Genomic DNA, 11,112 nt, shown 5'->3' on the forward strand with positions numbered 1-11,112 from the left:
ACAAAATAATATGAACAGAGACACAGACGGGTGTCAAATAGCAACTTCTTGAACTTTCCATTTTCTGATCAATCCTGTCATCACACCACTGTCTAAAATGCACATATAAATACATTTATAATACACATTTTATATTGCTTTCTTTTTTATCTACTGAAGGCTTTAGCACTTAGTTTCACTTTGTTATTGCCATTGAATTAAAGGGGATATATTATACAGAATTTTCTGGTTCATACTTTCATTTTTTTTTTTTTTTACTAAAACATGTTTACATGCTTTAATGTTTAAAAAAAAAATTCTCATATGGCTGCTGCTCCTGTATTCACCCTCTGTATGAGACGCCGTTGGAGCGCCTGTCTCTTTAAGCCCCCCACCCGAAAAAGCCCAGTTTGCTCTGATTGGTCAGCTTTCCGTATCAGCGTTCCTGTTGTTGCTCTCTCTGTACAGTCAGTGGCTTCAACAGAGTATACAGCGGGACTTTGTACTGTGAAAAACACCAATAAAGGCTTATAAACCATATATTATTAGCATGTAGCTACAATACTTGTGGCAATAAACACTGCAGTAATGGTAGCCTAAAAAAACACTTCAGTAGCCTGCCTGGAGCAGATGACCAATCATAGCAACCCAGCTCCAAGTTACGTGACACGGAGCCGAGAATAGAAAAAACGGAGCGTTCATAACATTGGGAAATCTGAGGTTTTTGCTCACAGGGATTTCTCTGAAATACGTTTACCTCATTATTTGTATAAGAAAATCCAACATTGTAACATTATAGATATGACAGGAATTACGAAAATGCATAATAGAGTGCCTTTAAAATGTGTTTTAAATACCGTAATTCCTCAAATAAAAACAGGGCCTTTATTTACCTAAACAGCAAAAGGTAGGCTTTTGTTAGAGGCAGGCCTTTATTTCTAATTCCATCTGTTTGATAAGTATAATTGTTTTAAATAAAAGCCAAAGCATTCCAGTAGACAGAGATGATTAATTTTTTAAGAAACATTTGCAAAAATATCACCATTTACAACAACAGCCAGAAGGGCGACAAAGCAATTTGGGTCAGAATTAATCAAACACCACCATTGTGTCAGTTTGAACCCTGTTAATGCACTGGGTATTAATTTCAAATGCAGGTATTGCTGGTAGATTACAATAAGAGCATACAGTAGTAGCTGGTTTGCAGCACACCCGTATCTGATTAACGTTACAGACGGTAGCTATTTGTTTCTAGCTCCAGGCTAACTTTTTTCCTCCCACCTCCAGCTACCCGTGCTCTGCTCGTGTCGGCTAATCTTGTCAGCTCATCTTTCTGTTTCTTCCAGTATTGGACTCTCCTGGGGACAATGTCGAAATGTCTCGCAGCTTTTTCACCCGAGTTTTCCTCTGCATACTTTAAAACTCTTTTTCTTTTCAATAAGTTGTTGAAAAGTCCGTCACTAGCACCAGAACCTGTCATTCTCTGCTAGCATCAAATGAGACCCGTGTTACATCCAATGTAGCTACTGCCATCTATTGGCACCTGTATGTTACTACAAACTACACTTGGCTGAGTAACACATACAGCCGCATTGACTAAAATACCGGTAGGACAATAATACTTTACATGAGTACCATAATCCAGAAAAACAAAGTGTGAAAAAAGCATGAATATATTGTTGAATCTGTTAAATCAAATTGGTAGAAATGTACTGAATGATGAACTTGAATTTTATTTTTACTTAATATTATATGAAAGGCATTTAGGAGATTATCCACACTAATTTTTCCCCGGCCTTTATTTGTCCGTGTTGACCATGCCCCCGGCCACTAGGCCTGGCGTTTAATTGACTACCGGTTTTTATTTGAGGAATTACAGTATTTCAGTTTGAGTGCCATAAATTGAAGAAGAACTGTGTAAACATCAGCAGTGATTACCACCAACTGTCAAACAACAAGACTAAGAGTCCACAACCATAGTGGCAGTGTGGCTGTGCTGTCAGCTAAATGCCTAAATTAGCATGCTAACAGGCTTACAAGTAAACACAATTCTGCAGGCCTGGAAAGGTAAATACTTGTTGATCTATGGTAAGGTTACAATTATTAATTCTCTGATAACTTTTCAATTTACATACTGTCTTTTGTCTTTGACTTCTCCTGATGCTGCCTTTTTTAAAGCGTATGAGAAGAAAATTTTTAGTTTTATTTGGAATGATAAACCTGAGAAAATTAAGCGCAGTTACCTGTACAATACACGTGATGGGGGTCTAGGTTTAATAAATCTCTCAGCAATTGATCATACTTTGAAAGCTTCATGGATACAAAAATTATATAATAATCCATATTGGTTTTCATCAAAATAATTTATGTCTTTCAGTGATTCTTTGGTGGGAAAATATTATCCTTTTTTCCTTACACCCAATCTTGGGTAAAGAAGTCAATATCCAAATACTGCCACCAAGAAATTAATCAGAGGCCAGACAACAGCTATTATAACCAAATGAGGATATTTGTATTGATAATAAACCTGGATGCTGGCCTTAGTTTTTAGGTTATCACATTTATTTTGTCAATGACATCTTGGATGACAAAGGAGATTTTCTTACGTATAAGTTATTACCGCCTCCTATTAGAAATTACAAATGGTTGGCTAAATATAAAATGTATTCTGATATTTATCTTTTTTTGTATCCTTTAAAAAGATAATTTCCTAGCCATATCATTTTCACACATATTGGGAGAATACTTTTGATGTTCTGCTTCCCTGGCAGAACATATCTACATACATAACATACACATATTTACAAGGCATCATTTTCTACTTATTTATGGGCTTTCCAACTTAAATTGTTTTACAAGATTTTTCCCACAAGAAAAATGCTGAAAATATGGTTATTAGCTGATTGTGATTTACAGTGGGGCAAAAAAGTATTTAGTCAGCCACCAATTGTGCAAGTTCTCCCACTTAAAAAGATGAGAGAGGCCTGTAAAATAAGTATTTGGTCAATAACAAAAGTTCATCTCAATACTTTGTTATATACCCTTTGTTGGCAATGACAGAGGTCAAACGTTTTCTGTAAGTCTTCACAAGGTTTTCACACACTGTTGCTGGTATTTTGGCCCATTCCTCCATGCAGATCTCCTCTAGAGCAGTGATGATTTGGGGCTGTCGCTGGGCAACACGGACTTTCAACTCCCTCCAAAGAGTTTCTATGGGGTTGAGATCTGGAGACTGGCTAGGCCACTCCAGGACTTTGAAATGCTTCTTACGAAGCCACTCCTTCGTTGCCCAGGCGGTGTGTTTGGGATCATTGTCATGCTGAAAGACCCAGCCACGTTTCATCTTCAATGCCCTTGCTGATGGAAGGAGGTTTTCACTCAAAATCTCATGATATATGGCCCCATTTATTCTTTCCTTTACATGGATCAGTCGTCCTGGTCCCTTTGCAGAAAAACAGCCCCAAAGCATGATGTTTCCACCTCCGTGCTTCACAGTAGGTATGGTGTTCTTTGGATGCAACTCAGCATTCTTTCCCCTCCAAACACGACGAGTTGAGTTTTTACCAAAAAGTTCTATTTTGGTTTCATCTGACCATATGACATTCTTCCAATCCTCTTCTGGATCATCCAAATGCTCTCTAGCAAACTCCTGGACATGTACTGGCTTAAGCAGGGGGACACGTCTGGCACTGCAGGATTTGAGTCCCTGGTGGCATAGTGTGTTACTGATGGTAGCCTTTGTTACTTTGGTCCCAGCTCTCTGCAGGTCATTCACTAGGCCCCCCTGTGTGGTTCTGGGATTTTTGCTCACCGTTCTTGTGATCATTTTGACCCCACGAGGTGAGATTTTGCGTGGAGCCCCGGATCGAGGGAGATTATTAGTGGTCTTGTATGTCTTCCATTTTCTTATAATTTCTCCCACAGTTGATTTCTTCACACCAAGCTGCTTACCTATTGCAGATTCCTGGTGCAGGTCTACAATTTTGTTTCTGGTGTCCTTTGACAGCTCCTTGGTCTTGGCCATAGTGGAGTTTGGAGTGTGACTGTTTGAGGTTGTGGACAGGTGTCTTTTATACTGATAACAAGTTCAAACAGGTGCCATTAATACAGGTAACGAGTGGAGGACATTTTGTCTCTCATAGTTGAAGTGTAACTATGATGAAAATTACAGGCCTCTCTCATCTTTTTAAGTGGGAGAACTTGCACAATTGGTGGCTGACTAAATACTTTTTTGCCCCACTGTATGTAGATTTTGTAGGTAGAAAACACAATGCATTTATTTTGGTATTGCCTGGTTGTTGTATGTTTTTGGCAGCAAGTGGCAGACTGGCGGCTGATCAAGGCATCTTTTTTCATTTATAACCATTTAATATAATTTGGGGTTTGCAGGATCATTATATATTACTTAATACTGTCATTTTAATTTGAAAAACTTATTTTTCAACAATACAAAGACATTATTATTGAACCAATTGCTTTCTTATTTTAAGCATTATTATTTACAGGAAATAATTATTTTGATAGGAACAGCTAAATAAACAAAGGAAAAACTATGGTAATAACAAAGACATGGGATTCTGAGTTGTGATCTGTTTTTTGAGTATGATGGCCTTTATATATATATATTTATAATTTGTTTTTGGGTAAATTTGATTTTGTATTTAAATATAAAGATTCTGTTTATTCATGTATGCATGTTATGTCTTTATGTATGTATATGTGTTATGTTTAAATTAAAAACATTAAAAACAGGCAATGACAATGCTAACATGCCGATGTTAAGTAGATATAAAGTTTACCATATTCACCATCTAAGTTTAACATGTTAGCATCCTACACTTGCTCAATGGCGAAAAATAGTACACAAACAAAGTACATCTGAGGCTGGTGAAAGTCATTAGTTTAACTGGTCTGGTCATACTGTAAACCGAAATACTGGACAATTTTAACCTGATGATGGCACTAGATAAAAAGTGAGGTCCACCAAAGTGATTAGATGAGCGTTCATCCTGAGGTAAGCATGGCAATTCATCTAACATTTGTTCAGATGTTTCACTTCACAAATGTCAACCTCATGGTGGCGCCAGAGGAGGAAAAGTCAGGGGTTCACCCGAGTCAACAGGCTTTAGTGTCAGGAAACCATAAATTTTGTTCCAATCTGTCCAGTAGATGTTGAGATATTTCACAGATTAAGTGTAAACTCTGACCTGGTGGTAGAGTCAGAGGGAAGGTCAGAGGATCACCAGTCATGTATGAATGTCTGTTCAAGATTTCATGGCAATCCATCTGATACTTGTTGAGACACACAAGCTGTGGAAATAGGTTTGGCAATGTGAGACTAATTGACAAGTGTCTCCTGCAAGGGCAGTTCAGAAACTCTACATCAATGAGAAAATTCACACAAAGCATCCCTTGACTATACGTCTTTGATTATTTCACACAGCCTACTGGAACATTAACAGTAGATCCATCAAGCCAGCAGTTATTGAAGGGTAGTTACTCATGTATAATAGCAGCTTTCACTGACTACTATCTTTCTCCCAGGGTTGTTCCATCATGCCCTTTGTAACTCCAGCACATAAGTGATTATTCTCTGGGTTGATTTTCTCAGTCCAGACTTTGAACTATGGCTGCCTACTTATTATGTTATCATGATATATTTATGCAAAAAAAAGACAGCTTCATGGGGTTTTTCCGCCTGAAATGAACGCACGTTGCATATTTAGTTTTCCTGGCACGGTTTCCTTCGGAAAATGTTGAAGGTACAAGTGGTCTTTGAAAAGAATGCACTTATTTACTAGCAGTAACACTGAATGTACTCTTACCAGGAAACAAGTGAAACAATTTACATAAGAGTCACTTAGAAATGTTGAGAGAAATAAATGCACAATGTTAGCCATGTTTAATTTGCAGCATTTAGTATATCTAAATTATAGCATTTAGATAATGTATGTTTTGTATGTTTAACCGTGCAACAATAAGCAGGATCAAGGACCAAAGGTTTCATTAGTCACTGTAAAAACCTCAATAAAAAAAATGTATTCTTGTACCACTCAGAGACATGTGAAAGAGCAAAGATATGATTGTTTGATTACAGAAACTCAGATAATTTTGTAAATTATGGTTGATAATGGTTGCAGGTGATGGTAAAAAGACAGTCTAGTGTCTGTTTGCTTAATGGCCTACAATTTAGATTTTTGAGGGCTATAATTGTGATTGTTCAATTAAAACTAATATTATGATTCTGTACGTGGGTTGGATCAGTTCTGTGAGTCACGATGTGGATTGTACTGCTAAGCAGGAACTTTAAATGTAACTCTCCAAAACCTATGGAAACACTTTTTCTGCCAGAAAAAGGATAAAAATATAGATGAAAATAAATGATTAGCTATGTCATAATTGAGAATAAGTCAAAATTATATAATCATGAGTCAAAATTATATAGTACATAGATAGCAATTAAAAATGTACTTACTAATATGTTTATTTTCATATATCAAACAACTAATTAAAGAGCTGTAGTTATATAAGTACATTGATACTATCCCGTAATTTTGACATGGAAGCAATAGTACTAAGTAAAAATCCTGACTTAGAATTTCATGATTTTGATTAAGTTCATATAGATATGACTTCCGGGAACCATCACCTTAACGTGGTGGAGAGGTTTGTGTGTCCCTATGAACCTGAGGGCTGTGTTGTCTGGAGCTTGGTGCTCCTGGTAGGGTCTCCCAAGGCAAAGTGGTCTCAGGTGAGGGGCCAGACAAAGAATGGTTCAAAAATCCTATGAAAAATCGAGGAAGGGATGAAGTGACCCTGCCCGAGGAAGCCCGGGGCCCCCGTCTGGAGCCAGGCCCAGATGGAGGGCTCGTCAGCGAGCGTCTGGTGGCCGGGTTTGCCACGGAGCCCGGTCGGGCACAGCCCGAAAAAGCTACGTGGCAGACATCCCTCCATCCCATGGGCCCACCACCTGTGGGAGGAACCGCTGGGGTCGGGTGTGCTGCCACATGGGTGGCAGTGAAGGTCAGGGGCCTCGACGAACCAGACCCGGGCAGCAGAGGCTGGCTCTGGGGGACGTGGAATGTCACCTCTCTGTGGGGGAAGGAGCCGGAACTTGTGCGGGAGGTGGAGCGCTACCGGTTAGATCTGGTGGGGCTTACCTCTACGCACAGTCTTGGTTCTGGAACCATACTCCTGGATAGGGGTTGGACTCTTTTCTTCTCCGGAGTTGCCCAGGGTGTGAGGCGCCGGGCGGGTGTGGGGATACTCACAAGCCCCCGGCTGAGCGCCGCTACGTTGGAGTTTAACCCGGTGGACGAGAGGGTCGCCTCCCTACGCCTGCGGGTTGTGGGGGGGAAAACTCTGACTGTTGTTTGTGCATATGCACCAAACAAGAGTTCAGAGTATTCGGCCTTCTTGGAGACCTTGAGTGGAGTCCTGCATGGGGCTCCAGTTGGGGACTCCATAGTTCTGCTGGGGGACTTCAACGCACACGTGGGTAATGATGGAGACACATGGAGAGGCGTGATTGGGAGGAACGGCCTCCCTGATCTAAACCAGAGTGGTTGTTTGTTGTTGGACTTCTGTGCTAGTCATGGATTGTCTATAACGAACACCATGTTCGAACATAGGGATGCTCATAAGTGTATTTGGTACCAGAGCACCCTAGGCCAAAGGTCAATGATCGATTTTATAATCGTTTCATCTGATCTGAGGCCATATGTTTTGGACACTCGGGTGAAGAGAGGGGCGGAGCTGTCGACCGATCACCATCTGGTGGTGAGTTGGGTCAGGGGGTGGGGGAAGACTCTGGACAGACCTGGTAAGCCCAAACGGGTAGTGCGGGTAAATTGGGAACGTCTGGAGGAGGCCCCTGTCCGACAGACTTTCAACTCACACCTCCGGCGGAGCTTTTCGTGCATCCCTGTGGAGGCTGGGGGCATTGAACCCGAGTGGACAATGTTCAAAGTTTCCATTGCTGAAGCTGCGGTGAGGAGCTGTGGTCTTAGGGTCTTAGGTGCCTCAAGGGGCGGTAACCCACGAACACCGTGGTGGACACCGGTGGTCAGGGAAGCCGTCCGACTGAAGAAGGAGTCTTTCCGGGATATGTTATCCCAGACGACTCCGGAGGCAGTTGCAAGGTACCGAAGGGCTGCAGCCTCTGCCGTGAAAGAGGCAAAGCAGCGTGTGTGGGAGAAGTTCGGAGAAGACATGGAGAAGGACTTTCGGTCGGCACCAAGGTACTTCTGGAAAACCGTTCGCCACCTCAGGAGGGGGAAGCGGGGAACCATCCAAGCTGTGTACAGTAAGGATGGGACGCTGTTGACCTCAACTGAGGAGGTAATAGGGCGGTGGAAGGAGCACTTTGAGGAACTCCTAAATCCGACTAATACGCCCTCTATGGTAGAGGCAGAGCTGGAGGATGAGGGGGGGATTGGCATCAATTTCCCTGGTGGAGGTTGCTGAGGTAGTTAAACAACTCCACAGTGGCAAAGCCCCAGGAATTGATGAGATCCGTCCCAGAAATGCTTAAAGCTCTGGGTGTGGAGGGGGTTGTCTTGGTTGACACGCCTCTTCAACATTGCGTGGAAGTCTGGGACGGTGCCTAAGGAGTGGCAGACCGGGGTGGTGGTTCCCCTTTTTAAAAAAGGGGGGACCAGAGGGTGTGTGCCAATTACAGGGGTATCACACTTCTCAGCCTCCCGGTAAAGTCTACTCCAAGGTGCTGGAAAGGAGGGTTCGGTCGATAGTCGAATCTCAGGTTGAAGAGGAACAATGCGGATTCCGTCCCTGGTCGTGGAACAATGGACCAGATCTTTACTCTCGCAAGGATCCTGGAGGGAGCCTGGGAGTATGCCCAACCAGTCTACATGTGTTTTGTGGATCTGGAGAAGGCGTATGACCGGGTGCCCCGGGAGATACTGTGGGAGGTGCTGCGGGAGTATGGGGTGAGGGGGGCCCCTTCTCAGGGCCATCCAATCTCTGTACGACCAAAGCGAGAGCTGTGTCCGGGTTCTCGGCAGTAAGTCGGACTTGTTTCAGGTGAGAGTTGGCCTCCGCCAGGGCTGCGCTTTGTCACCAATCCTGTTTGTAGTATTTATGGACAGGATATCGAGGCGTAGTCGGGGTGGAGAGGGGTTGCAGTTCGGTGGGCTGGGGATCTCATCGCTGCTTTTTGCAGATGATGTGGTCCTGATGGCATCATCGGCCTGTGACCTTCAGCACTCACTGGATCGGTTCGCAGCCGAGTGTGAAGCGGCTGGGATGAGGATCAGCACCTCTAAATCGGAGGCCATGGTTCTCAGCAGGAAACCGATGGAGTGCCTTCTCCAGGTAGGGAATGAGTCCTTACCCCCAAGTGAAGGAGTTCAAGTACCTTGGGGGTCTTGTTCGCGAGTGAGGGGACAATGGAGCGGGAGATTGGTCGGAGAATCGGCACAGCAGGTGCGGTATTACATTCAATTTATCGCACCGTTAGACTGAAAAGAGAGCTGAGCCAGAAGGCAAAGCTCTCAATCTACCGGTCAGTTTTTGTTCCTACCCTCACCTATGGTCATGAAGGCTGGGTCATGACCGAGAGAACAAGATCCAGGGTACAAGCGGCCAAAATGGGTTTCCTCAGGAGGGTAGCTGGCGTCTCCCTTAGAGATAGGGTGAGAAGCTCAGTTATCCGTGAGGAGCTCGGAGTAGAGCCGCTGCTCCTTTGCGTCGAAAGGAGCCAGTTGAGGTGGTTCGGGCATCTGGTAAGGATGCCCCCTGGGCGCCTTCCTAGGGAGGTGTTCCAGGCACGTCCAGCTGGGAGGAGGCCTCGGGGGAGACCCAGGACTAGGTGGAGGGATTATATCTCTAACCTGGCCTGGGAACGCCTCGGGATCCCCCAGTCGGAGCTGGTTAATGTGGCCCGGGAAAGGGAAGTTTGGGGTCCCCTGCTGGAGCTGCTACCCCCGCGACCCGACCCCGGATAAGCGGATGAAGATGGATGGATGGATGGAGATATGACTTTCTAATTTTTCACAACTTTCTATTTTCATTATTCCTAATGCATCACATCACACAACTTTAGCCCTGATTTCCCACTCGCTGATCAGAAGCAAATCAGCTCTGGCTTGGCACTCGCAAATAAGAGCTTGTGTCGCGATTGTTCGATTGCCTTGCAGACGCAATCCCGATATCCAGCAGATTGAAATGTCTGGACTTGCCGGAGAGCTACAGCCAATGAGAGCGCAGGACAAAGGTTGAGGGGAAATCTGTAACAATAGGAACTTTACTATATGTATGGGTTGCATTTGCAACACGCTTTTTGAACAAAGGGGAAAAACATATTGTTCATTATTTGAATTCTAATAGAGAGTCAAAGTCCTGACGTCACAGCTATCATGCTAGCTGTTCTTCCATTAGCGTCAATACCTCCATGTAATCTCACATTCAGCATTTCTTTACGCTGTCTATCTAGAAAAATAATTAAATATGTCCCTGGGGTTTACCATATTTTAAGATAGATATGTATTTACTACAGCTTTTGCCATAATTAAATTAAAAGAGAGAAACAATGGTTAATTTGTTTCCATACAAAACAGCTCCAATAAAAGAAATCACCAGCACAGTAGCGTGTTATTGTAACTTGGCTTCTCCCAAATCCATAACCACCAACACTCTCTTCTAATGTTATTTTCAAATTTTTAGCTGTAGCCTAATCTCTGCTATGTAAAAACATATCTATTCTGTCCTGCTGTTAGCCAAGTCTAGACTAGCCGCGGCCACATGGCTCGCTAATAATAATTCTCATTCTGTCAACCTGGTGACATTTAATCTGCAACGTTGTAACTTCTGCATATGTTCAGCTACAAAAAACATTCACATATCAAAATGTTCAGCTCTTTAAGCACATGCTGGGACTTCTTTAACAGTTGTTCTGCTATTTATACTTTTTAAAATATTAAGCTTTTAAAAATGTTTTTACAATTAAAGTCAATGAGAGCAGGCTTCAAATCCTTCAAATCCTCTTCTACTTCAAAATCTATCTTTCAAAATCTATCTATTTTTCTGCATTGATAATGGATGTGTATTGCATGACTTACCGTGGGTGATGTCATCCCTAGAGCACAGATCCTTAAAAAAAACATCTTAGTCCAT

Source organism: Sander vitreus, chromosome 5 (assembly GCF_031162955.1).
Source record: "Sander vitreus isolate 19-12246 chromosome 5, sanVit1, whole genome shotgun sequence".
Taxonomy (NCBI): domain Eukaryota; kingdom Metazoa; phylum Chordata; class Actinopteri; order Perciformes; family Percidae; genus Sander; species Sander vitreus.